Raw genomic sequence first — 25,422 nt, forward strand, 5'->3', positions numbered from 1 at the left:
ACATTGTTTTTTAAAATATATCATTTTAGTCCAATTGAATGATTACTAGTCACTAGGGGAGCAAAAAATGTAACACCTGTAGAAACACAGAGTATATTTTTACCAATGCCCCTATGTTGACACTGTGCAAACTGCCTGCTTATGAAACCATGACCAATGGGCTTTAGGTAAGCAGGAGGAAGGTGTGGTCCAAGCCCTAGCAACAGTCCAACCCTGAGACAAAGTTACACAGTTACACTGCTGCAGTAAACATACCAAGGGTGTCGAAAAAAACCCCAGCTGTTGCCCCATGCAGTCTGATGGAATGAAAGAGGAGCTTAGCTAAATCACCATAGTTTGAGCTGCAAGTTTATTTTAGCTATTATAACAAGCATGGGGCTGGGCTTATTATTCATTTTTAGAATTCTAATAAAATCTTAACTGATGTCTCCTTGATATTAAAGCAAATTATTTACCCTGTATTTAAAAACATACATTATGTTGGATACACCAATTAATGATGGAGAATTTCTAGTCCTTAAAATAAATTTTGAAACAAAATTACATCATACAAAAAAGATTTGGTTTTCCAGAAAGTGCTAAATTTTAGAGGTACTAGTTTTCTCTAATAAATTATTTAAAATCAAAGGATATTTCTAGTACACATGTGAAGGACACATTTCACATTCTCAGTTATTGAAAAAAAAAAAAACACTTTGAATTTAATCTCGGTTTTAGAAAGGACCCCGAAGAGGAAAATTATTTTAAGACCTGTAACATCAAAGACTTATCAGTCACACTAAAGTTTTCACTAGGCATTTCACTGACATTTTAAGTAAAATATAAATATTTAGTTGAAAATAAAGCAGAAGATAGTCTTTTTCAGTCAGCTTTGAGGTAAATTAAATGTTGGTGTAGTTTTGTAGATACAAGCAGCCAGGAAAACACTTGGTGATCCAGAAATTAGTGTATAATGAGGAAACAGTTTTTTAGAACTTTGGAAAGAATTAGATTTTCTTTATTTCATATGATGATATGTATATGTCAGTCAACATTGATTAATTAACACTATCCCGTATTCGTCTAATAGTTTGTTTAGACAGTGGACATTAACTCATGGCTTTACAGATTTGTATAGCTTATATAGTGTCATACTCTTATCACTCCCTGGAGTCTGAAATGACCTCATTGCTGTCTTGTTCTTCACAGGTGTGGATGCAGTGCTTTTTCTGTGAAATTCAGCCCCACGTACTCAAATGGCTTATTGTCCAGATGGATCAATGGCTAGCATAGTCAACCCATTAAATAGTCACGTTTTACATCAGCATCCCAAAGTATAGAACTTGCCTGAAATATTGATCAACCCCCTCAATTTCTCTATGAAAATCATGTACAAGAGCAGTTAAATACGGCACATTTTTGGCAGAAAACAAGAACATCAAAATTGGGGGAGAAAAAAAAAGTATGCTGTTGCTTTCCCTCTCTCGGTCTAGGAAGCTCTATTGCTGTAGTAAAAACTCAGATAATTAGATTTCTCATGTCTTATTTTGGGTTGCCCCAGTAGCCAACCCTGACATAAGGATGTGAGGGCAAGCAGTTTACTTGGAAGGTGCAGGAAACACTAATTGAAGGTGGCAGGATCGAGACTGAGAGAAGTGAAGTCATGCACCAAGGAGGGCTTTATTAGCCAGCTAACCCCGGGGTGTGGCTGGCACCGGACACTGCAGAGGATCCTAGAATATAGTGGGAAACAGACCTCAGAATAATCCTAGTCTAGAGGTGAGGGAACCGAGGTATTTATATACCATCTCCTTAGAGGCACTGAATGCAAGATTTATTGGGTAGAGGTGGGGCTGAAGGGGTGGAGTGGAGGCAGTGGTGGCAGTATGTTAACTCCTAGTATTTCTGGGTGGTTGCAAGTGCGTGGAATAAGCCCCTCAAACACACAGAGGCAAATGGGTGCAGGGGGAATTCAGCCAGATCATACCACAAAATCTGCAGGATGAAGATGGGATACTGTGAGCATCTTGTTACATTTGGTGAAGAAGACATTCTATGATTGGGATTTCTAGTTAGCTAAAGATTTAATTAAAAATGTACACTTTGATTCATGTTGCCAAAAATGACTCTAAAATATTTTTAAAAGTGTTTCCAGGTGAATTGTATGGGGAATATGATATATATCTTTCCTTAAAAGTTTGAGATCACATGATCCTGTGGTCCTAATCATAATGTCTCAAGAAAGAATATTACCCAAGGCGAAGTCCAATGTATGGGGAACACAGATAATTTTGCCCTCACCTCAAAGGAATGTTTCAGGAATTTATTCTGATTGAAAAACTAAAGCGAAATGTTCTGTGATTGGCCATGTTTTATTAAAAATAGACTATAACAAGAAAATTAAAAATCCTAATTAATTGAAAGATGTGCAAAATTAATTTCTGTTAGTCAAGGTTTTATTACGGTTGCCAAAAAGAAAGCAGAGCTATTAATTCAAGAACTCATTCACTTATTTATTCAGTAACTTGTATAAAATATTTACCAAGTCCAGAAAATTATAAAATGAATAACATGAAGGTGCCTGGCAGTGGTCAAGGTCTTTAGAATAGTTGAGACTTGGTACTGAAATTTAGTTCTGCTGCTTTCTAGCTAGGAGTCTTCAAATAATTTGTCTTAGTTCTCCAGTCTCAATTTTTTCTTCTGTAAAATAAGAGTAGGTGAGTTAAGGAATTTAGGGAGATAATGTTTTCAATGAACTTAAGAGCATGCCTGGCACATATTAAACACTCACTGATGTCATTTTCATAAGTGGTGGTAATGGCAATGCTAGGGTTGCTGCCATCTGAGCCCTCCCAATAGGCTAAAGGGGGCAGGTGTATACACGTAGTGCAGGGCAAAATGCAAGTGTTCTGCAGTCACAGAGGATGAGCACAATTAGACAAATATCTTCTGAGTTATGTAGATGGTTCCGGGAGGACAGAAGGATTTCTGATAGATGATTATGGGTCAGATGGAAGGAATGAGTATAAGTCAAAGCATAGTGTTTTAAGTGGACCTGGTGTGTCTGGAATGTTTGAGTACTAAGGGCCTGAGACACAGAGCTCAGGTAGTCATCTCTAAATGCTGGATGGTCCCATGCTTCAGTCCTTGGACTCCCCTTTCTATCTACCCTCATTCCTTTAGGTGATCTTATCTATTCTTCATGGCTTTGATACTATCAGTTCACTGGTAAACTCTAAGTTTAAGTTGAAGAATGCTAAATATAGGTTTTCAGATAAGCCCTTTTCCCCAAACCTCCTTGTGCATTTCTACACAGACACTGGGATATCTAATGGGCTTCTCACAATTAATATGCACAAACCCAATTCTTTATGTTTCCTCCTAGAAGTTACTTATTTTCCCCATAAACTTTCACAGTTCAGGTAATGTAAATTGCATCCCACTGTCATTCAGACCCCAGCCATGGTATCCTCTTTCATTATTTTCTCTCTCAAAGCATGCACCTACTTCATTATCAAATCTGTTGTCTCAGATTTGAAAATATATCCGGAACATGACTTCTTCTTACCTTCTCTACTAATACCACGCTGGTGTTCCTCCTAGATTATTGAGATAGTCTCTCCAAACATGTTTCACTGCTTCCTGCTGAGAATAAATAACAGCAAGTTTAATCCTGTTTGACTGAAGTATAGCTTGTTCCTCCTCTTCAGGCCTCTGAAAGCCCCCTGGCCCTCATTTCATCCAGACTAAAAGCCCAAGTCCCTAAAAACCCAAGTTCCCTCTTAATATGCCATTCCAGTCATACTGGGTTTCTTGTTCAGCAGATAAGGCTTCACATTCTCATCTTGGGACTTTGGTTTGCCTATGTCCTCCATCAGCATCATACCCCCAGTCAATCTCCTGGACAGTGCCCTTACCTTCTTTAAGCTTTTGTGCAAAATTCACCTTTCACTCTGAGGTTCATACTGACCTTCCTGCTTAACGGTGTAATCTGTACCCCTTCATATATGCTCCCATTTTTTTCAGAATGAGTTTGTTCTACTTATATTTCCATACCTGTTGTTGCCTTATAACTCAGTGTGTCATTTAGTACTTTCATTTAATATTTACCTCTCCCCTGCTAGTAAGATACAGCACCATGAGGGCTGCTGCCATTGTGCATTCTGTTCAGATGTTTGCTGAAAGAGTGCTCCACACAGGAAGCTATTTGAGAACAACAGAAGTGATGCTCTGTCTTCCTTCTCCTGAAGTGCACTTTCCCTCCATTAACAGAAACAGTCCCTTTCATCCACAGTTCACAATATTCCTAATCATTTAAAAGGTCTTGAATATAATGTCTGTACTTTAAAGTTTCTCTCCATTGGAAACTAGAATATGATATGAAGTAAAGAGCTGTTATTTATGATATACTGTGGGAGATTTCTTTCTGCAAAAATTATTACTGCTAGATCCATCTTAGAAAAAACACTAATATCATATTGAGTAATTCCAATATGGTGAGCATTGTATGTATTAATTCATTTAAATTCACAATATGAATGACCATTTTCTTCAATGATTTGAAAACTAGAGATCAGGAACATGTAGTTGTTTGCCAAGATTCACAACATAATTGGGGTGGTAATCTGGAGTTGCACACCGGCGTTTTTCCTACTCCTTAGCTCTTATTTTTGGTTGGCCACCTTGATTTGATACATGAATCTCTATTGTGTAGATATGAGAAAAATTTAAACATGCACAAATGTCTCTGAATCCAATAAGTGAAGGATAAATGCTTTTTAATGAATGTATGTTTTTATCCAAGGAACTTTATCGTTTTTTTTTTTTTTAAGATTTTTTTTATTCATTAGGGAGAGAGAGAGTATACACAAGCAGGGGGAGCAGCAGGCAGAAAGAGAGGCGGGCTCCCCATTGAGCAAGGAGCCTGATGTGGGACTCAATACCAGGACCTTGGGATCACCCGAGCTGAAGGGAAATGCTTAAACGACTGAGCCACTCAGGCATCCCTATCATATTTTTAGCATTTATCTTGCTTACAGACCACTGTGTATTGAGCAGCTCCATAGATACAGAGGAAACTTCATTCCATATAAAAAGATGCTGAGATTAAGCATCCCTATAGAAAAAGCCAACTGGTGGGGCGCCTGGATGGCTCAGTGGGTTAAGCCGCTGCCTTCGGCTCAGGTCATGATCTCAGGGTCCTGGGATCGAGTCCCGCATCGGGCTCTCTGCTTAGCAGGGAGCCTGCTTCCCTCTCTCTCTCTGCCTGCCTCTCCATCCACTTGTGATTTCTCTCTGTCAAATAGATACATAAAATCTTTAGAAAAAAAAAGCCAACTAGTAAGTTATACTTACTAATTATACTAAGGAGGTTTGAACTGTCATAACTGTAGTGTACAGCTATACCACTTTTTTCAAAAACCTATTTAAAGTAGCATCTCATGATGTTTACTGACTAAAAGTGATCTTTCAAATATTTTTAGTTTTGATACTTTCTTGAATTTTTTTCAAAATTTTGGTCTGAGTTTTCACAAGGGCCTTTTTTTTTTTTAACATCTTGTATCCTGTTTTTAAGCAAAATATTGGGGTTTTGGGGGGGTGTGTGTGATACCTTTCTCATTCTGTTGAAGTTAATGTTCATGATTTTAAAAGTTTCATTCACTCTTTTCCTAATTTATGTTTACTACATCGTGAGGCAGAAGCATCTGTTTAAATTCATCTCCACCGATTTTATTTTACATTTTCTAACCCAGATTACTAATTTGTGTCATTTTCTTCACTCTCATCTGGAGAACTCTTCTTTCCCTTTTCCAATGCAGTAAGTAACTCTTGAGGAGGGGAAAAAAAAAAAAAAAGAAATTCAAGTTCATTTAAGATCAAAGAGATTTTGTGTTTCTCGTCTCTTTTGTTCCCGATCATTTATCAGCCAACGAGGAGGAGATCTAGCCCACAATCACTTTAGGCATAAACTTAGAAGCAAAGAAACTTACAAAAGAAAGGATCCTTTGTCCACAGAAGAAAGTCATATTGTCCATTTCTCTCATTTTAGAAGTGAGAAAAGTGAGGCCCAGAGAGTTTAAGTGGCTCCCTAAGGGCATGCTGCTAAAGAGTGCCCACGCCAGAACCAGCTTCGGGACTACGGATTTTGAATTCTCAAACATTCTATCTTATGACGTAGCTTTGCTTAGTTTTTGCAAGTAGGGGATTGATGCCATAAAGAAAACTTACTATTCTGTCACAGAAGCATAAGGGCATCAATATTCTAACTAAAGGCTCATTTTAATTTTTGGTGTTTCCCAAATTTTCATGTGAACACATTTCAGTTTGGGGCAGCAAAAAAACTTTTCTTCTGAAACTTCAGACTTATGTGAAAAAGTTAAAGTCTGAGAAGAGAATCTCATTTGGTCATTTTCAAATAAGATTCCATGTAACAATGGATGTGGCTTTTCTTCTTTTTATCTGCATATGTAGTAAATAAACATGATGGTTAATTTCATTTGCTTCCCTTTTTAAGCCACACTGCAGAAAAGAGGCAAAAGAATTGGATGGCAAGATTTCCAATGAGGTAAGTTTGCTTATCCTTAGTTTATCTTCTGCAAATGAGCATGTATAAAACAGTCCACCTACTGTTCCAGTTGCTACAGTTTAATGCACTTCCACTGAATAATCCTGTTAACCTAACCTTCAATTTGCTGGGGCCTGAACTCTGAATTACAGTTTACGAACATAGTTTAACAGCTGGTACAAGGGCTTCTTTTGAATTTTTAATCATATGAATTAAAGATTGCTAGAGATGCTTTTTTAGACTTCTCTTAGGAATGATCTAATGTATAGAAAGTCAAGTATAGAGAAGCCCAAGGGAATGGAAGCACAAAGGTACTAGGCTTGGAGACAGTAGGCTGCACACACTGCTCACCGGTTTGGTGAACTGCAAAGTGTTCATTAAAGATGGCAACTTAAGCAACCATAACATTATCAAATACTGTAGTGTCTTCATTTGTACAACATATATTTTGTAGTTACCTTCAGATACGCACTAGTCAGAGAGAAGTGAGCATATATTTTGAAGACCCATTATAGCAAAACCTTAAATTGGTCCAAGGACAAATCAGAAGGTAATCCCTATACTAAAGGATTGTTTGATCATCATTATAGAATTTCCTAAAAACAGCAGTGTTTTGCAAGTGATGAGATTTTTGTGAAATTTAGTGTACACTGAAATTAATTTAGTAAGGCATGACCAATAATCTTTAATTATTTAATTTAAATAATTTTAAATAGTATTAAATTATTTAATTTAAATAATTAAAAAAATAAAACAAGATAGAATAGAAAATGTCAGAATGCATCTCATTTAGCATAAACTGTCATGTGACATTTCGTGTTAGTTATGTGTGTTTGTGAGTGTGCGTGTGCTAATAAACTGGTTTGTTTTGTGTTTTTTTCCTGTTTAAGGACAGTTTGAAAAACACTGGTACAGGATAGATAGTTAAATTAGATTTCTACTTCCAAAATTTTTATTTTTTTATTTTTTATTTTATTTATTTTTTTTAACTTTTTATTTTTTATAAACATATATTTTTATCCCCAGGGGTACAGGTCTGTGAATCACCAGGTTTACACACTTCACAGCACTCACCAAAGCACATACCCTCCCCAATGTCCATAATCCCACCCCCTTCTCCCAAACCCCCTCCCTCCAGCAACCCTCAGTTTGTTTTGTGAGATTAAGAGTCACTTATGGTTTGTCTCCCTCCCAATCCCATCTTGTTTCATTTATTCTTCTCCTACCCACTTAAGCCTCCATGTTGCATCACCACTTCCTCATATCAGGGAGATCATATGATAGTTGTCTTTCTCTGCTTGACTTATTTCCCAAATTTTTATTATTCCAATGTACCTTCTTAAGAATATAGTGAGCACATATAATTAGGTATATATGGAGTAATAATATTAACACACAACAAAGTTCAATTCTCTGGTAACTTCAGAAAAATGCACCAAGAATGATAATTATCAATAATGTATAGTGATATGACAGGGGAAAAATACTTATTATTAGCATTTTTTTAAGATTTTATTTATTTACTTGAGAGAGAGAGAGAGAGCATAAGCAGGCAGAGAGGCAGGCAGAGAGAGAGACATTGAGAGAGAGAGAGAGAGAGAAGCAGACTCCGTGTTGAGCAGAGAGAACGATGCGGGGCTTGATCCCAGGACTCTGAGATCATGACCTGAGCCGAAGGCAGAGGTATAAGCCACTGAGCCACCCAGGTGTCCCAATTTTTTTAGCTATAAACATGTGTGTGTGTGTACATTTTACTAAACCCCTTATTCTATTATTTATCCCAGCCTGAGTTTCCTTACATGCTGAAAGTTGCAGGGAATATATTCTGTACAACTGGACATATTCTTGCGTACTATGTAAGAAGATTAGAGTTTGGGAGTTAAGACATTGTTTTGTTATTTAGCATTCCATACAGTGTAAGGACAACTATTCATCTATTAGAATCATCTACCCAAATATAGGTAAAAGGAAGGTAAACTAAAAGCAAACCAACAAAATCAGGGCATTAACCAAAATAAATCATGAGTGTTCCTCGTTCATAAATCTGTGCATCCTCTCATAGACTTATTTCCCAGTAGAGGCAACACAAGATTTCTGGTTGTTTGGATAAGTACAACCAAGCTTTCTTCTCATAAACATAAATGGTTTTATTATATATATATATGTATATATGTGTTTATTGTAGACAATGTGTATATATGGGTTTATTTTATGCCAATTCACCTCATCTTTTCAAGAACAAATAAGTGCATCTGTGAGAAGTTTGGGTCATATAAAATGATTTCAAATGTTGAGGAAGATGATGTATTTAATTCTTTGGGACCAGTATAATTCTTCACATCCTAACTAAGAATCTGTACATGACCCACTTAATTCCCTTTCCAATACTGTCTTCAGTGAGACTAATGAGTAGAGAAATTTACCTTTTTTGGTGACTAAGTATAGGCTTTGTTTGCTCTTTTTTGTTTGTAAATAAAGCAAAGTGAGCTGAGAACAAAGGAATAAATGAAGATGGCTCAATTCATTAAAAGGACACAGAACTGGCCATAGAATAAGAAATGCATGAAGACAGTGGTTTCAGTAATTTATATGGCTCATTGTAGTGAAGCAGTAAGGCAAGAAGTTACGGAGGAGAACGGATTTTGGATGGTTTTTTAATACTTTTTTTTACCATGTGATGAAATGGTTGCCTAAAGCTGCTGGCTGCATTTAATTATTTTTATTTCAATTTTATTTTTTTAAATGTAGTTACTTCATAGACACATATATTTTCCAACATCAACTCCTGAGTGGTATAATATAGAATGCTTCATTAGCAATGGAAATGGGCTTAAGTTTGCAGCAGGAATTTTCTGACTGTTTTTAGATGTGGAAGAAGCTAGCAGCAAGATCATAGAACCTCTCCCTCCCCGCCAGAGAACGTCAGAACAAGTAAAAAATTTCTATTTAATCCACAAATTTCACATAAAAGCTATCCTCGTTTACTGGTGCTGCTTTTACTTCACTAAGGTCTCCCCAACACTTGTTCTTCCTTCTGCTTTTCTTTACTTCATGCTGCCATGTAAGAAAACAAAAATGCCTCAGTTGGAAGGAGGATGTGGGTGCTGCTTGAGTATGTGTACTGGTATGTTTCTTTATCCACACTCTCCCCTGGGTTTCCTCATTGTCCTTTTGGGGTTGGATTAGTTCAGTGGTTTTCAACCAACAGCATTGACACAGCCTGGGAACTTAATAAAAACGCAAGCTTCTGGGTCCCTTATCAAGTCAAGTGAATGAGAAACTCTCAGGGCTCCAGGGAAGGTTGGATTTCTGTATACTCCAATATGAAATGTTCTGTTATTTCATCTTGAAGAATTCAACCCAATGTCTGGAAAACATGGCGAGATCACCACCAGCAATGCAACTGCGAAACCTGACAGAATTCCTTTCCTGGCCACGCCCACTGCTCATTACCACACACGTGTTTGAGCATCAAGTATCTGCTCATTCTTACTTATGCCAAAAGTCGCAGCTCATCCCAGGTGGCTCAGCTAAAAGTGCATGTGTTCAGTCAGCAAATATTGGTTGAATGCCTGGTGTGTGCCATTCACTGTGCCATGCACAGAGGATGTATTGTGAAGATGACTGTCATAGGTCCATGACATTGAATCCTCTGCAGAGGTGAGAAGAGTATTTGGAGAGCTGAATCAGGAACTTTTTTTTGGTTGCTGATGTTACAATTGAAAAAAAAAAAAAAAAAAAGCTGTATATTTCCCATAGTTTACACCCTGCAGGTGTAAAAGCCTTTCCTCTGAGAGAGGATGGTTGCATCCCCCTGATGCAATTCTCTCTGGCTGACAGTATGTTTACTAAGAATGCTATCTTTAGGGCATTCTAAAGAAAGGCAAACTACAGTACCAGAGAACACAGCAGCTGGGACGTGTGCATGAGCCTCCAACTCCAGTCTGAAGGGTGAAGCTGAAGCCTCGGCCACAGCTGGAAGAATGGGGAGCAGAACACTGGCAACGGGCAAAATGGTTATTCATTTCCTCTCTTGTGATCTTTCATATTTCATTTTTGTGAATCTCAATACATAGTTGAGACTTTTCCCAGATTCACAATCAACCCTGATTATCTTTCTCCTCTCTCCACTTTTCCCTTTTTAGTTTCTTGGAAACTGTTAGAGGAAGAAGATTAAAAACTATCTGGCATGGAACATTCTTGCCTTTTTATTTTTTTATTTTTTTTCCTTTTTAGATCACTTAGTTTTTATCTAAGAATTGAGGAAAAGAGACAAAAGAGAATAAGACCAAGGAATAGGAAAGAGAAAATTTTGTTTCTTTTCAAATATATTTTTCATCTCTGATCTCACATAAAAACTTTGCAGTGCATTCAGTCATAATATTTACATCGTTTTAAACAGGTAGTGATTCTTTTGGTGACAAAATTATTATACAGTGTTAATCCCCTCTTATGCTCCCAGGATTTGGTAGCTTTTATTTTCCTCATAATTTAGTATGTCTGGACATTTTTTAAAAAATATTTTATTTATTTATTTGACAGAGAGAGACACAGCAAGAGAGGGAACACAAGCAGGGGGAGTGGGAGAAGGAAAAGCAGGCTTACGGCTGAGCTGGCTCCCTGAGCAGGGAGCCCGATGTGGGGCTCGATCCCAGAACCCCGGGATCATGACCTGAGCCAAAGGCAGACACTTAATGACTGAGCCACCCAGGCACCCCTGTCTGGACAATTTAATTTGAGTGACTGACCTAGTAACAATTTGACTACTTCAAGCTGCTCCTCCTGACTTTTTGCTTACCTGAGCTTACCTGAGTTCCAACTCTTAAAATCTCTACAATTATTTGCAACCCATACATGAGGCCAACAGGATCCGCATAGTAGTTGAGGGCATACCGGATACAGGACATTGAGAGGCACAGCTCACATTATAGCCAAAAAGCTCTATCTCCCTCAGGGGCATTGTCTTTATCCTGAACAGAAGTTTTTGGTGGTTAGCCCCAAGTCCTACTCAGTTAAGAAATGTATCAATAAATTAAACGTAAGTTAAAATTATGTGACTGTTTTGGAAAGACAAAGCTTTAAGTCATGAGGGAGAGTGACTATAACAAATGTGGATTCAGAATCTCTCTGCACTATGCTCTGCAAAGCACCCCCGCGTCCCCCCCCCCCCCGACATGCAGAGGTTAAGAGATACTGAAAAATGACAGAAGTCTGGAACAATGGGGTGACTCTAATATTATTACATTCATTACGGATAATTGTTAAGGCCTGAAACTTGGATTCAGAAACAAAATACACAAAGGTAGGACTGAGGGTGATAGAACTTAACGACAGCAGTTGTGAAAGAGACTGAGGCATTTAGTTGACAATGAGCTCAGTAGGAGTCAACAGTAATGTGGCTGCCAAAAAGACTGATGGGCCCTCAGGCAGTATTAATAGAAGCATTGCTCTAGAATAAGGCAGATAGGGTGCAACTCAACTTGAAGTTGCACACACAACACCCAGAGAGTTCAGTCAACCCTGCGGGACCCACGTACATCTGTTTGCAAGGAACTGTAACAAGGCAAGCAAAGCCAGTTAAGAATTACCACACATGAGGAATAGTCACAGGAAATGAAGTTTACCTTTAGAAAGGTCTAAAAAAAAGTACATGTGCCAGAAATAGTAGACTTGTGAAAAAGGCTGAAGTTATTCTAACCCCTTGATAGAACTAGCCTTGGAGAGATGAGCTAGAATAATAATTTAGGCATTTCAGTTCAGACAAACCTGGCATGGCTTCCTGGCTCATCGGGCTACTCAATAAAGATGAACAAGTTTATTCTTCTCTTCTTCACTTCTATTTCCATATCCATGGTTTGAGGAAAATAGCTACCTTATAAGATTGGATATTGAGGATTAGAAACAAGGCATTCAAAATAGCAACCACGGTGCCTGTTGCCACATATGCATAAAATCTGCTGCAACAAGAACAATCAGAGATACCTACAGGATAATGGACAAAATTGGGAAGAAGTAAATAAAATTATGCTTATTAGGGGAGGTGATAAGGAAGGAAAGATAGAGTTGAGAGTGGATGGGGGATTAATCAAAGAACCTGTAGGGTTTCTTAGGATCCTGGGAGTTGTTAAAAAGATCTTATAATATAGCTGTGTATATAGAAAAAAATACATTAAAAATAAATCTAGAAGAACAGTCAATCTATGAAGAGACCTAGGCATTTTTTGGTCTCTGGTGTCTTATAAATATTTAGAAAGAACATCTTTCCCTTTAAATATCAGAAACTTCTTAAAAGGAATTCAGAAAATAATAAAAGTATTTCCTAGGGAACAGTGCTGAGATGGGTTAAAATTATCAAGAGCGTTATAGAACACCCTTTCTAAATTATTTGAATAGGTAATTTATTCCATAGTTCAAAATCAACCCTTCTCACCCAATTAAAATCTTGCCTCTTTTTAGTACTCTGAGGACAGACTGCTTGGAAGTCCTGCTGAGAACATTGTATACATTGTTTTCTTTCATGTAGGCTTAAGTCAGTTGACTTGTAATAGCACTTGCACCTTCTGTATCTACTTCCTTTCTTTATAATTAAGAAGAATCTGAAATGTATCTGGGACAAAGTATGTTTCAAGTATATCCTTTTAAATTGCATTTCTAAATCTATTTGTGATGTTAAAAAACTCTCAACTTGTTTCAATTTCAGTGTTACTTCAAGAAAATTGCCCACCAAAAGGTGTTACTCAGAAACATAACCCAGCGTCCGCCTGTGGAAGGCAAGGTCATTCAGCAGTCACTCAAATCCCTAATAAAAGCCTCTGTTTTTTGTTTTGTTTTGTTTTAAATAGTTTCTTGAAATACTAAAGAACTATATAGTCATGGGGATATATGCCATATTTCATTCATTCATGAATATAGCCTAACACGTGCTCATACTAGTGTACACTAAATGTTTGCTAAGAAATGAACAAATAAATAACACTGTGCATATCAGTGGTTTTCAATCATAGTTGCACATTAGAATCATTCAGGAAGCCCTTTAAATGGGCATGCCTGAGCTTACTCCAGAACAAGGAAAAACAGAAACTCTATAGGTAGGGCCAGGCATTGATATTTTTCAAAAGCTCCTTAGACAATTACGTGAAGGTAAGATTGAAAAAGTTTTAAATGATCGTGTTTGTATTCTTTTTTTTTTTTAAAGATTTTATTTATTTATTTGACAGAGAGAGACACACAGCGAGAGAGGGAACACAGCACAGGGAGTGGGAGAGGGAGAAGCAGGTTCCCCGCAGAGCAGTGAGCCCAAAGCGGGGCTCTATCCCGGGACCCTGGGATCATGACCTGAGCTGAAGGCAGATGCTTCAGATGCTTAACGACTGAGCTACCCAGGCACCCCTCGAGTTTGTATTCTTTAAATCTTTCATCTCTCTCAAAGTCTCATAGACCACCACTTCTGCATATATTTGTTAAGGGGTGCTAAGGTTTGTTATTCCCCCAAATCACAGTCTTTATATTTGTACCTTAGAATTTTCAGACAAGCTATTTCTTTTAGCAGTTAGATGAACTAAAAAATGTAAGTATTTAATTAAAAGTTTATGAAACTACACGGCTTGATATGAAATGGTTGCATTCTTGGGAATTCTAATAAGTAAGACAGGCCTTAGCATTATATATATTTTAATTTTAAATGAACAAAAAATAAAAAAGTGGATAGGTGCCTTATAAATTTCTTTGTAAGGACACTTTTCTATTTTGTTTACTGATATATCCCATCCACCAAGAACAGTACCTAGCATATAAAAGTTACTCGATAAGTAATGAATGAATGAATGAAAGACATTTCCACCCTTCGTAGAAAGCCATGCTTAATTTAAGTTCATAGAGCTAGAAATCACATATGTAGGGGCATAGAGTGGAATTTTACCTCAGAGGATTTTCAGCTGGCCTATAGAATATTTTAGAAGAAACTACATTATAAATACATTTAGGCTGGGCATGCTCTCTTCTAACCCACACAGATCCCTCGTACTTTTTATTGATCCTCCGTCTGATTCAGGCAAATATATATATGTGTATATATATATATTTAGCTGTGCAAAACTGTATATATATATATATACACATATATATATTTAAAGATTTTATTTTTTTGACAGAGAGAGACACAGTGAGAGAGGGAACACTAGCATGGGGAGTGAAAGAGGGAGAAGCAGGCTCCCCGCTGCGCAGAGAGCCCGAGGTGGGGCTCGATCCCAGGACCCTGGGACCATGACCTGAGCCAAAGGCAGATGCTTAACAACTGAGCCCCCCAGGCACCCCAGCAGGTTGTTGGACTCAATCCCAGGACCCTGATATCATGCCTGAGCCAAAGGCAGACACTTGACCAACTGAGCCACCCAGGCACCCTTTTTTTTAATTTAGGTTTTACAGGCTTTTGTATATGTAACTTCTCTACACAAGTGTTTTTTGACATATGGTTCCTAGACTAGAAAACTCAGAATCAACTGGGTACTCGTTAAAAATGTAAATTCTCAGGTAATCTGGGGCTTAGTAAGTCTCTCCTGCTGATTCAAATACACTAAAGTTTAAGAAAACTACCAATCTTAGGAAGGCCTGGCCTGGTAACATCTTTTAATTCTGGCATACCTTGCAACACTGCCCCCAACAACAAAACAAACAAAACAAAAATGAAACATATTTTAATGTCCCATCCCAGATATACTGACAGAGACCAAAGCTGTGGGATCAAGTACCAGGAACCTAGGTTTTTAAATAGTCCTTCCCTCCCTGCCCCCTAGAATAGCTCTTTTGAAGTCAGGCTGAGAGAGTCCAAAGATTAGTGTTCAGGGACCACCTTGAATTTAGCTGTGCAAAACTGGCCAGTAAATTTTCATGCTTTGTCCCTGAAGGAAACCTTAAACATGGTGGGAGAGGGGTCACACTACAGCAACGGACACTTTCATCACCATGAGCACTGACTCCTATCTCTGTTTCTTGACTTTATCTAAACTTCAGGTTTTCTTTCTGCCTTTTGCTAACTTTCCATCTTGGTGACATGCTTTATGCTGGTGAGCTATTTTTCTGGGTCTATCCTAGTAGAAAGCAATTAAATGTCACTCACTTGGTATCCCTCAGGATATGGCACTGTAAAGACTCTACCATTCCCCCCCATTTCCATTTCCACTTTATACTTATGTAATGAATCTGTTTAGCATTATAGTTACGACTTCTACTTTTCTACTAAATAGTTGCTAATTCATTTAATTCATTAGTTTGGCAATGGATTTCTTCTATAATCTAATCCCTGGCAAACTTTCCACATGACCATGGTTCTAAACATTGCCCAAATACGTAAATCTTCGATGGCACATGGAATAACTAAAAGTAAGCTCTTTCATGTCCTTCTCATATGGCTACATGTTCCTCATTACTGAATGCTACTCATGAGGACCAAAATGAATCTATTGTGTGCAGTCTATACAATGTCCAGAGAAGGCTGTGAGTGTATTGCTAGTTCCAAATACTCATTCTGAAAGAACCCAAATGGTGCTCGGATTAGGAATAAAATGTAAAGAATGACTATAAAAAAAAAAAAAAAACACTGCAAAGATTATCATAGAGCCATTTGTGAAGATATCACTGGTGTGTTTTTTCTCAAGAAATAAATATTCAAAGAAAGCTGACTTCCCTTCATTACACCGCCTGATGCAAAGGAAGCAAACCTCCACACCATAGTATTTATATGCAAATAAAATTGGTCTTCCCAATAAAATAACACATTTGATTTAACATTGTAACAGAGGTAATAGCATCACTATCTAAACTTTGCAAGAAGGAGGTGCCTCCTTAGCACAGTAGGCAGCGCATCAGTCTCAAACTTTGCAAGAAGGAGCTTCTCTCCTCTTTGTCCATCTTTTATCTCTTAAAGGACAGACACTTCTCCAAAGAAGACATACAAATGGCTAACAGACACAAGAAAAAATGTTCATCATCATTAGCCATCAGGGAGATTCAAATCAAAACCACATTGAGATAACAACTTAAACCAGTTAGAATGGCGAAAATCAACAAGACAATAAACAACAAGTATTGGAGAGGATGTGGAGAAAGGGGAACTCTCTTACACTGTTGGTGGGAATGCAAATCGATGCAGCCACTTTGGAAAGTATGGAGATTCCTTAAGAAATCAAAAATGGAGCTACCCTATGATCCTGCAATTGCACTACTGGGTATTTACCACAAAGATACTGATGTAGTGAAAAGAAGGGCCATCTGTACCCCGATGTTCATAGCAGCAATGGCCACAGTCACCAAACTGTGGAAAGAACCAAGATGCCCTTCAACAGATGAATGAATAAAGAAGATTGGTCCATATATACAATGGACTATTATGTCTCCATCAGAAAGGATGAATACACAACTTTTCTGTTAACATGGACTGAACTGGAAGAGATTATGCAGAGTGAAATAAGTCAAGCAGAGAGAGTCAATATCATATGGTTTCACTTACTTGTGGAGCATAAGGAATAACACGGAGGACATTGGGAGTCGGAGAGAAGTGAGTTGGGGGAAATTGGAGGGGGAGACAAACCATGAGAGACTGTGGACTCTGAGAAACAAACTGAGGGTTTTGGAGGGGAGGGAGGTGGAGGGTTGGGCGAGACTGGTGGTGGGTATTATGGAGGGCATGTATTGCATGGAGCACTGGGTGTGGTGAATAAACAATGAATGTTGGAACATCGAAAAAAAAATAAAATGGAAAAAGTAAAAATAAAATAAAATATATATATATATATATATAAAATTCCTGTGGGGCAATGAGTATAACATAAAACAAAACATTTACTGGTGAAAGCAGAAGAGCAGAGACCTAATTCAAACAAGATAATTCAAAGATTTGCATCACTTGAATAACAAAGTATCATTTTACTGGGTCAAGGTTTCATTTATGTAAAATGATGAATATGGTAAGGATATACAGATACAATTATTCAGCATGATACATATGTATATGTACTTTTACAATAAGCTATAGAAATTAGGGAAATCGGGGGGTGCCTGGGTGGCTCAGTCTATAAGTGACTTCCTTTGGCTCAGGTCATGATCCAAGGGTCCTGGCATCAAACTCCACGTTGGACTCCCTGCTCTACTGGGAAGCCTGCTTCTCCCTCTTCCACTTACTCTGTTTGTGTTCCCCCCCAACTCTCTATCAAATAAATAAATAAAATCTGAAAAAAAAAAAAAAAAGAAATTAGGGAAATTGAAAAACTTGTAATAAAATAACCTGCAATATATTTTAATTCTGACTTTTGGCTTTTAATGAAATCATGGATCTTTAAACCTATATTCATGTTAAACATGGTTAATAGATCTAAAAAAATAAATTCTTTACAAGGTATTAATGGAGACCTTCAAAAGGTCACATCTTCATGATATGCAAGTTTCAGTACGAGAAATTAGGTCCTGAAAAGAAAGGGGAATTTTATTTCCTTTCTTCTACATGTCTGATGCCGATATTTGATCATTATATGTCATTACTTTATAATAAAATAAGACTGTGGTTATGATTCTAAGATATTTTAATCTGATATATCTTGACTTCATTCAAAGTAGTATATTGCTACTGTTTTTATTTACTGAGTCCCATGGTTAAAATAGAATTTATATATTCCTTTTTTGTTAATTAACATTTGTTAATAAACAGACAATAGAAAAATGATACATATTGATGGGAGCTTTTCCTAAACTTGATTCTGAAAAAGGAGAAAGAGAAGAGGAAAAAGAAAGATAGAAGAAAATGAAACCCACAGTTCTGCATCTTAGTACTCCTCATGCATTTGTCAATGTTCTGTTGCTGTTTTATATCCTTTTCTCTCTCCTGATTGGGCTATGTGTTCACTCAACCCTTCAAAGTGCAGCAAATATGATCTTGACTTAAAGGAAATTTAAGAAGTGCTGAATGGCTATTAAATCAGGTTAGATATGGAATAGATGTTACACTGTGTCTTGTATTTTGACACTTCATGCAGAAATCTAATCCAGGTTGTTGCCTTTCAAATCAACACATTAGACACTGATCGCTACATCTTCAAGGACCAGGCATGTTAGCAACTAATTTCCAATGTAACTAACTGCAGGAGATGTGGATAGACGTTAGGCCTGGTGGAAGGTAGGACTCATGCAATAGCTCTTTTACAGGACTTACAGAGCTACTTCAATATAAGAAGAGCCTATTCTGTATTCTATATTGCAAATAGATAGGGGTAAAGGGTATAATACTAAGATCCTTTGTTATAAATGAATGCCTTAAAACAAATTAAAAGGAAATAAAACCTTTAATCAAGTGAATACAAGTGCCTATCAACCAGATTATACATGTAAATGGAGAGGTAGACACATCTAAGAATCAATTCTTCCCATGAAAGTTCATAATTTACTAGGGAGAAAAGAATAACATGATGTTAAAAAGAATATATATATAGATGTACATATCTGGGTGTCAATATATATACATGTAAATTGAGTGCTCTCTCGTATAAGACAGACAATATGTGTTATTGAACTAGGTGCACTGAAATAGCTCCACTGAGGAGGTAGGATTATAACTAGATCTTTGAAAGGGAGTAGAATTTGAACAGAAGGGTGAGTATAGGAATAATGATTGGACATTCCTACCATAACTAAACCAAGATAGTGCAAAATAGAGCTATGTGCCTTTTTGGAAAATATGGAGGATAGACCTGACCAAGCTGTCCTTGGGGACCATATTGGGTGGACTGGGTGGAAGGGAGGATTTATGCTGATGTAATTGGAAGACATAAAGATGGATGCTGAAAATCATACTGCTGTCTATCCACTATTCCTTGAGCCTGTACTAGGAGGGATACATTCTACACTATTTCCTATTGACTTAGTACAGGAAGGCAAAGTAGTATATTCATAACCAAAAAGAACTGTATAAACATTTAACACTGCTTCTTATTTAGGTATTGTCTTAGCTTTATGAGATTTCATAACCTTATAATGATTTGGAATATTGAAGTTATGATAAACAGTGCAATTTTATTTATTTATTTATTTACTTATCCGTTCATTTATTTATTTATTTATTTACAGTGTGATTTCAAATTAGAAATGCTTAAGTCAGATCTGCCTGTACAGGGTTCCCCCACTATCTGAAAGTAGAGTGTTTCTGTGAAACCTTTAATAAGCTGAAATGACATAAAGCAAAGAAGAAAATACCATTAATTCATATGGAAACATTTCTAAACATTTCTAGACTAAAAATAACTTATTTTGTACACCTTTTAACAAGATGTGTCTAAGGGTATTAGAAAAGTCCGAGAGAAGCTGTTGAGATCAAGCACAGATGCTCATGGACACAGTTTTCACACACTTTTCAATGTGTAGAAAGAACATTGTACATTCTCTTCATATTGTATGTCTTGGCCCCTTTGTTGTGAATTAATTGACCATATATGTGTGGGTTCATTTCTGGGCTCTTTGTTCTGTTCCATCAGTCTTTGTGTCCATTTTTATGCCAATACCACCCTGTTTTGATCACCATAGCTTTGTAATATACTTTGAACTTACGAAGTGTGGTGCCTCTGGCTTTGTTCTTCTTTCTTAAGATTACTTTGTTTATCTGGGGTGCCTGGGTAGTTCAGTTGACTAGGCATCTGATCTTCTGATTTCAGCTCATGTCATGTCAGGGTCGTGGGAAGGAGCCCCGTGTTGGACTCCACGCTCATTGTGGAGTCTGCTTGTCTATTTCCCTCTGCTCCTATCCCCCATCTCTCTCTCTTGAATAAATAAATAATTTTTTAAAAGAGATTACTTTGGCTATTTGAGGTCTTTTATTACTTTGGCTATTTGAGGTCTTTTATGGTTGTATATAAGATTTCCTGTTTACGTTCTCATTTTTAACAGTGATATATGAATTATAAGAGAGTTATAATACCATGTTAGAATACTTAGGTTTACTTAGGAAGCAGCTCTTCATAGGATAAAAAATAAAACATTTCTAACATCTGAATCTGTTTGTTGATGGACAATGAAGAGGGGATGCCTGTACTACCATGTTGTTTAATTCATCATAACACAGCACAAACATTTCTGCATTTTAGTCAGTCTTACTGTGCAGAAGAAAGAACCAACCTAAAGTCTGCCAACAGCTGCTTCTACTTTAATTGGAGATTTTCACAATTGTTTGAAAGCAAAAACATAAACTATGTGTACATCATAGGCTCTGTTCCATAGGCTTCCTTAATTAGTAAGGTTGTTTTTTTTTTAACATGACACTGACACTTTTCTTCACCAATACTTATATTTATTTTATCAGTACAAAAACAAATAAATAAATTTAAAATTCCAGATATTTTACTTCAGCAAAATGAACAACTCTAATCTTTTGATTTTGTAAATGTGAAAAGAAAAATTACACTACTGTTAGAATTGTGTTTTGAAAACATTTAATAATAAGAGTCTAAAATTAATATCACTTAACCATATGCAAACTTCTGCCAATAAAGTTAATACATTAGCAGCTATTCTTTTCTTTTCTTTTAATGTGCACAAAAAAATTTTGACTTTAGCATGAGCAAAATTAATGATTAATGAACATTAATTCGTTCTAAAGGAAAAGCCTTGCTTTTAAAAAAATATGAAAACCTACCTTCTTTAGCTACATTTGTTAAGTAATCATCTTTGGCATAGTCATCTATAAATAGCTACTAACTTTTGAAGTAAATGCTAATGCTTCTTGGAAAGAGTTGTAACTCAGTTTTTCATGTGTTTACTGATATTATTACTGTTCCTATAGTGGTTAATAAATGTGAAGATGCATTTTGTGCAAGTTAAAAGTTCATCCTCTTTCTTGGCAAGAAGAAATTCAGGAATTAACTTCCTATTCAGTTTATTTATATTTATATTTATTGCAAAAGGCCAATAATAATAATAATAATAAGGCCAGAAGACTTTAAAGGAAATATATATATTCAGTGGCTAAATGGCTGAAAGGTGGAGTTCTACCAAATCATCCTAACTTATTTGAACACAACTACTACTAATAATGGGTGAGAAAATCTAGGATGATGCTAACAGGAAGCAAGGACAACAAATGTGGGTTTGAACTCTCCAAATAAACCTGGGAACATGATCTCCCTCCCATGAGTCAATGTTAGCATCGTCCCTGCAGGGATCCCGAGCCATACATGGCTCAAACAAAAGCAGGATCACAGATTTAATTAGTCATGTGTGTATTTTAACATACCTTGTATTTTAATATTGGATTGTCTGTGTGGTGAGAAACATCACATTTTGAATCACTCAAGGGCTGGCGTGACTTTGTCTGCATATGCTAACCTATCTTCCTCCCTGGTCTCTCACTCTTATCCATGCCATTGGCTGAGGATGCAAATAAGTTGGAGTGTTTTGTGCTTTGTAAGGATGCTTGTTGAAAAGAGACAGGAAAAGACCTGTACTTTTTTTGCTGTTTGATACTCATATTGGATAAGAACAAGGAGATTGTGCTGATATCATCAATTAAAGAGTTAATAACCAGAGAAAGTCTGTTTGTGGCTAATTTAGCTTTAATGTTATAAGATCATATTAAGTGATATTTGTTCTATAAAAAAGGCATTAGCTAATTTTTCTGATACTCGTAGTGGCCGTGGGTCAGTCTTGTTATCTCCTCAGTGGAATTTCCTCATCTCTTAAATAGCTATGCATTCTTCTTCATCACTTAAAGAGACATTCATGATTATCTAAAAAGTCTAGGTGGAGTCCAGTCTATTAGGAGTATCAGTGACTTTAGAGAAAACATGTTTGTTGTGAAAAACATGCTTCGGTCCTAATAAATTATGAGCATGCTTGACCATTAATACCTTTAACATATTTTTAAAAGTTTCTTTTTATCTTCTTATCACCAGTTGCACTGATGAGGAAACTGAAATACAGAAAATCCAGAGCAGATTCCACCAGGCCACACAGTGAGGTCTGATAGAGCCAGGAGAAACTTTATGAAATCCAGACTCTCGGGCTAATGTTCTATCAGCTAGACCTCCATGTGAGCCTCACAAGTGTAGGTAGAAATAGCATTCCCTAAAAATGCTCATGAAGCAAATCAGAGCAATGCTTCATTTTACGTGATTTCTAATTTGAAATGCAAACAATTGCCAATTTGTTTGTCTTGTATTTATAATTATTTCCTTGTGAATGACTCATCACTAAGTGCTTTATAAATATTTTCTCTCTTTCTCAATGTCTATGAAATGATAGTAGCATAGAAAATATTGGCTTTCAAGAACTTACTAATATCTTCTTTTGAAATAGCATGTATTTGTAAGACAGAATAAAAGCATTTTAAAGAAACAAATATTGAACTTGAATTCCCTTTCTGACGTGCTTATTAACATGAACTGACAGTGACATTTATTTAAAGGTGTCCATTGTAAAACAAGTGGAACGTAAAATATGTATATTTGAACTTAGTTGAACACAGCCTCACCCTCAGCTCCTCCTGATAGAGTTTTTGACTGTACCAACTTTGTGTAAGCTGAAGACATCACATTGTGTATGTAACAGAATCTGGTTTCACTTTTGCCATTAATGAAAAAAACAAGCTAGTGGTCATAACATGGCAGCATGAAGCATATGCTTAACATAATCTCACAGTTTAATTCTGTAAGAAGAACTAAACCCTTTATTCCTCAGTTTTTTTGAATATGAGACATGTTTTAAAGCATTTTCTAAATGGCAAAATAAATACTCCTTTACTCAGAAACTCACCTAATTTGGATTAGAATATAAATTTAAGTAACCTGATTCAGAATATTGTTCTTATTCTGTTTGTAATCATTTGAATATAAAAAAAAATTTAAAGAAGAAAGAAAAACAGCATTCCTCCCTATTTTTGGTCCTGTTTGCTACCAAATGAAAACTGTATATGTGTTTTTCAGTCTTTGTTATGAAAATTTGACAAAAAGTTAAAGCAGCCTAGATACCCAAATCCAATATCCTCTTCTGAAAACAGAAATTTGAAATTGTTAAATATTAACAGCAATCCTCTTAAGCAAGAGAGAAAGGGGAACCATTAGAAGAAATTCAGAGAAAAGTAACACTCTTATTAAAGGGCTATGAGGGTTGATTTAGAAGATTAAAGAAAAAATGTAAAAAGGAGAACTGGATCTGTTGTGGGAAAATAGCAGATAAGGAAAGCTGTAGCAGTAATATAAACAGTTGTTGTAACATAGTAACACAGGGAGCAAGATGGCCCCGTTCTTTTTGCTAAGGTTAAGTATTACTAAAGTGCAGAGTGTGGTAGGTGAAAAGCAAATACTTGGCTTGAAGTATTATTTAAAATATTTTTGAGAAACACAATTTAAAGTGAAAAAGGGTGATAATAATCAAATGAATCTAGAATTTTGAAAACTATTTATCTCGATCCCTACCAAATCTCTCACCAAATATTCAAACAGCAGCAAAAGAGCAACTTAGATACAAATGTCTCAACTCTATACCCCAAGAAGGGACTTATTCTATAAGACTGACCCAGAAATGCGCACAGAGAGGCAAGATAATATGGAGAACAGGGTTGAGGGAAAGGAAACTGCTCATTTTCAAAGGAGAAGAAAAGATTGTGTGAAACATGAAAAGCCCCTTCATATGTGAGGGAAATTAGAAAGAGAAGTCGGGAATATCATGGGGTTTTCCATTCCTCTTACCTGATTCTTCTTGCCACTTCACTGGTTAAGTTTTATAGGTTGCAATAGCTGGCATGGAAGAGGTTTGCCTGTCAGCTGTTCACAATGCAGAATCTTGAAAAGGTCAGCACAGTAGCACTGTGACAGGCCACGTAAGTCATTATGTGACTTATAACTCATTTGTAAGTTGAATGAGAACTAGAGCAAATTAATGTAAACCCTGCCATAAGACCTCTGAAAACATGTTAGTAATATTGAAAGCCAGGTTTTCCTTTCTATCTAGAAAAACAGAAAGACAACGCCTGACGGACACATTGCCTGCCGAGGAGTAGAAGAAATGGGAAATAAGTTCAATTTGCTGTTGAAGAGACTTGAAGAAAAGGTATTAGCCGCAGAAGGAAGTCAGTCTGGAGAGTAGGTAGGTAATATGATACATATATAGGTAGCATTCGTGGTTAGGTTCTGGTTGGGGCCACTTACATGTCATTTCTGGGCAGTAAAAGTCTTGCCATTCAAAGTCCTATATATTTAAGGAATATTAAAACAATATTATCAGGTAAGAAAATATATTTATGACTTTCCATAGTTTTATTTTGATTGTTCTGTTCATTGTGGAGCTTTGTCTTACATTAAAATAAGCATTATTTTATACGCTTAACAAAATGTTGTTTTTGTGTGTGTGTGAAAACTAATGTAGTAAGGTGTACAGATAGCACATTCCATAGTATTGAAATGTCAAAGTTTACTGAACAAGCCACAGGTGACTGATACAGAGTAGTGAAAGAGTTAATTATCCATACTACCTTTTTCTCCCCCCCCCAGACATCCCATTTTGCCCTGTTACACATTTAGACAAGGTTCCTAATGGCAAAATCTATTAGAATGCACAATATTCTCCCAAGGGAGGTGGTGGAAATCCTGTCACTTGAGACATTTAAAACTATACTGGATAAAGCACTAGAGAGCGGTGAGTGCATGTGCTCCAACCCTCGGGATAGAATACATGACCTAATGGGTGCTTTTCCATTCCTTAATGTCTCTGATTCACTGTGTTTTTTAATAGCTCCCTCATATTTGAGTGGATCTAGAACAACACTCTATTTTTTCAATGGGAACTTGGTTTGGTCTATAAAGTGTCAAGACAGAGGGGACAAGACAAACCACAAGGGAACAGAGGAAGCC

General features: G+C 36.6%; 2 long non-coding RNA genes across 2 annotated transcripts; one reads left to right on the top strand and one right to left on the bottom strand.

Annotated features, from left to right (window-relative positions):
* Positions 1 to 2,417: 2,417 nt before the first annotated feature.
* Positions 2,418 to 24,645, bottom strand: LOC309844565. Its single transcript, XR_014300763.1, has 3 exons — positions 24,262 to 24,645; positions 3,548 to 3,624; positions 2,418 to 2,679 (listed from the first exon to the last, which is right to left on the bottom strand). It is a non-coding gene; the product is annotated as an uncharacterized lncRNA (long non-coding RNA).
* On the top strand, positions 9,381 to 10,733 carry LOC309844564. The gene is made up of 3 exons (XR_014300762.1): positions 9,381 to 9,475; positions 9,611 to 9,668; positions 9,897 to 10,733. It is a non-coding gene; the product is annotated as an uncharacterized lncRNA (long non-coding RNA).
* Positions 24,646 to 25,422: the final 777 nt, after the last annotated feature.

Source organism: Mustela nivalis, assembly GCF_964662115.1.
Source record: "Mustela nivalis genome assembly, chromosome: 11".
NCBI lineage: Eukaryota > Metazoa > Chordata > Mammalia > Carnivora > Mustelidae > Mustela > Mustela nivalis.